Genomic DNA, 3,993 nt, shown 5'->3' on the forward strand with positions numbered 1-3,993 from the left:
GATTTCTCGCTTTCTGTCTCTATGTCTCTCTCTGTCTGTCTGGCGAGCGCACGCGCCCTACAGTGAAAATCTCTTAAAAAAAAAAATCAATAAATAAATAGGGTCAGCATCTGGTGTTAAGATTAAAGCAGCTGAATCCCACATGGCCTACTGTGAGCTTTGAATCCCAGACCCATTGGCTTGAAAATTATGCTGGTCATGATGCTTTTCTGTCCAAAATCCTGAGAGAAAAATGGAGAAGGGATTGCAGTGAGGCCATTCCCCCAAGGTGATTTCTCACTTTCCTCCCGATTCCCTCTGTTTCTCCCTGGTGACTGCACATGCCCTATAGGAAACTAAAAAATAGTAATAAATGATTTTTATATCTCCAGGTTTATAGTTTGGACTTTCACATTTACATCTTTTTTTTTCTTTTTTGGAGAGGTTTTTTGCTATAGGGCACGTGCGCTCACCAGAAAGACAGAGAGAGACAGAGAGACAGAAAGCGAGAAATCACCCCCCAGGGGGGATGGCCACACCACAATCCCTTCTCCTCCATTCCCAAGGTGATTTCTCACTTTCCTCCCCATTCCTTCTCTCTGTTTCTCTCTGGTGACTGCACATGCTCCATGGGAAACTATAAAATAGTAATAACTGATTTTTCTATCTTCATGTTTATTGTTTGGGCTTTCACATTTACATCTTTAATCTTATAAAATTGACCTTTTTGTAAAGTGTATGGCTTTTTTCTTTTAATGTTATATATACATATTTATTTGGGAAAGTTCATGTGTTCTTGCCAGAAAGAATCAGAGAGAGTGGGAGGGAAAAACACCCCACGTGGGAAATGGCCCAATCCTTTCTCTTCTACCTTGCCCTTCTTTGGGATTTCGAGCCCGTGTGCAGCCTCATCCAACTCGTTTCTCAAGCTTCCGAGTCCAGGAGTCACACCACAGCCTCTGGGACCTGCCTGCCTTCACCTCCAGGCCACAGAGTCAGCCCACTCTTCCTTATTTTACCCTTATTTCTTTTTTTCCTTCTACAAGCGATAGTGACAGAGAGAGAGCACCCCCAATGGGATCTTGATGCTGCAAATTCAGCCCGTCCTGCATCATGGGCACACACATGCTTAGCATGCTCAGGGAGACCTCCCGACGTGGAGCCAGAGCCTTCTGGGGACAGGTTTCTCTGGACCCATCCCGTGTGGTCGGCCTCACAGAGCACCGTGCTTTATCGCCACAGCACTGCTCAGCACCCTCACGGCTCCTTCCCTTCATTTATGTTACGTGCACTTGCTGTGTGTCATTGCGGCACAGCAGATGCACTTCCTGTTCAGAGTACACTGCATTCTGGCTCCATTCGAGATATTACCATACGTATTATCTCTGCCAGATATTTTCCATTTTGTGTTTGCTACATGTTTCTAATTCTTTCTTTTTTCCCCTTGATTCCCCCCCTCCCCAATTAGCGCAGCCACTGTGGAGAACAATATGGAGATTTCCCAAGGCTATTTTTAAATTCATTTATTAATTTTATCTTTGTTCTCAAATTTATTTGTATGAAGTTCTCTCTTATCCTCCTATAATCTTTAGGATATCCCCGTGGTCTCTCCTGGTTTACTATTTACTCCTACTCATGGTTACCATGCCTGCTCTCTTTTTCTTGATAAGTCTCGATTGAGATATGCCAGGTCAAGAAATCTCTGTAAAGAGCCAACCTTTGGAATTATGGGGCCTCTGTGTTTTACATCTGTTTTCTGTTTTACTGATTTCTTCTTTTCCTTTTATTATTTCCTCCCACCTACTTTCTTTGAGGTTAATTTTGTTTTATCTCTATATCTGCTCTTTTTTTTTTTTTTGAGAAGTTTTTCTATAGGACATGTGCACTTGCCAGAAAGATGGAGAGAGACAGAAAGCAAGAAACCACCCCACAGAGGGGATGGCCACACCACAATCCCTTCTCCTCCATTCTCCTCTCGGGATCTTGGGCACACACACATGCGTCTGGCATTAATTTAAGCTACCAGGTCCGGGACTTGAATTGTGGTCATCTACATGGTCGTCCAGAGACATAGTCATTACACCAACTGCTGGTCCCTCTATAACTTCTTGAGATTGATGCTTACGTGAATCATTTTCAACATTTCTTAATTTTTAATATATTTATTTTGAGACTACATATTTTCCTTTAAACACTGATCTGACTGCATCCTACTTATTTACATGTAGAATTTTCATCACCACTCCATTCAAAATAGTCCTGATTTCCACTGTGATTTCTGGATTTTTTTTTTAAGAGAGAGTTTTTCTTGCTATAGGGCACGTGTGCTTGCCAGAAAGACAGAGAGAGACAGAGAGACAGTAAGCGAGAAATCCTCCCCAAGGGGTGATGGCCTCGACATAATTTTTTCTCCTCCATTCTCCTATCAGGATCTTGGGCAGACACGCACACATGCCTGGTGTGAGTTTAAGTCACCAGGCCTGGGACGTGAACTGCTGTTATCTACAGGGGAGTCAAGTGACATAGCCATTGCGCCAACTGTTAGTCCCCCACTGTGATTTTTTTTATTGAGTCATTGGTTTCTTACACGTGGTACTTAATTTTCAGTCCAATTATATTCTAGTTATTATTTTATGACTAATTTCTAGCTTAATTCCATTGTGGACAGAGAACATGCTCAATGGTAAATGATCCGTGAGTACCTCCCGCAAGATTTTCTCTGTAGTTATTGGGTGAGGTTACATACATATCTACACCCTTTAGGTCAGATTTGCAAGTCAAATCTTTCATAATGTAATGGCCTGTTATCAACCAACACAGAAAGACATATGTCAAAACATGCCTGGAAGAAATACATAATAAGTACACGTGTTGGTGACCAGTAGATGGTATAGTGGTTAAGGGTGCTGGCCTCCCACATAGCCAACTACAGTTCAAATCCTGGACCTGGTGGCTTGCTTTCTTACCCTCTTTCTCTCTCTCTGTGTCCCTCCATGGTCAAATTAAAAATAAATAAATAAAATAAAGTAATTTTTAAAACGTTCCATGTGTTGTGAATGTGTCTTTAATCTCCTACATTTAGACAATTTTTTTCTGCACATACATCAAGAGTATGCTATGTACAAGTAAGTAAAGAATGCCGACATCTTTCTGGTGGAGAGACGCCTTACTCTCTAGCAAGTTTCCCTCTTGTGTTTTAATTCAACTTTGTATTTGGATACTAACACATTGTATGTCTTCAACCTTAATTTTTTTTGAGTTTTCTGTGCCCTTCTATTTTTTTAACAGCTTTATTTAAGGTCTGATTTAATAAAATAAACTCCATGTACTTCGTGTGCACACTTTTCTAATTATTATCTATACATACATTTTCTCCACAATAACGACAACATCTCGTTATCAACAAGCTTCCCGATGCCCCTATGTATTTCTGTCTTCCTGTTCTTTCATTTCCAGGCACCCATTAACTTGCTGTCACCACAGACCAGTCTGAATTTTCTAGAGTTGTGTAATGTGAAATTACCTAGTTTGCAGTTTACCCACCTGACTTTTTCACTCATTATATTTATTTTTAAATCACTTTTTATTGGATAGTAGTAATCCATTGTATGAATGTTTTATGATATGTCAAGATTTATGATATGTCCAGATTTCACTTGTTGATTATTATGAATGGTGTGTCTTTCAATATTAGTATCTTGTATGCACATATACATTTTTAGGAGAGGTTTTTCTATAGGGCATGTGCACTCACCAGAGAGACAGAGAGAAACAGAGAGAGAGAAAGCACGACATCATCCTCCAGGGAGGATGGCCACACAGCAGTCCTTTCTCCTCTATTCTCCTCCTGGGATCTTGGGGACGCACACACACGTGCCTAGTGTTAATTTAAGCCACCAGGTACAGGACTCGAACCGCAGTCGACTACATGGGATTCCTGTGACATAGCCATTATGCCAGCTGCTGTTCCCTATGCATATCTTGCCAAATTCTTCCAGCCCTACCAAATGCTGA

Source organism: Tupaia chinensis, unplaced genomic scaffold (genome assembly GCF_000334495.1).
Source record: "Tupaia chinensis unplaced genomic scaffold, TupChi_1.0 Scaffold144752_1, whole genome shotgun sequence".
Classification (NCBI taxonomy): domain Eukaryota; kingdom Metazoa; phylum Chordata; class Mammalia; order Scandentia; family Tupaiidae; genus Tupaia; species Tupaia belangeri.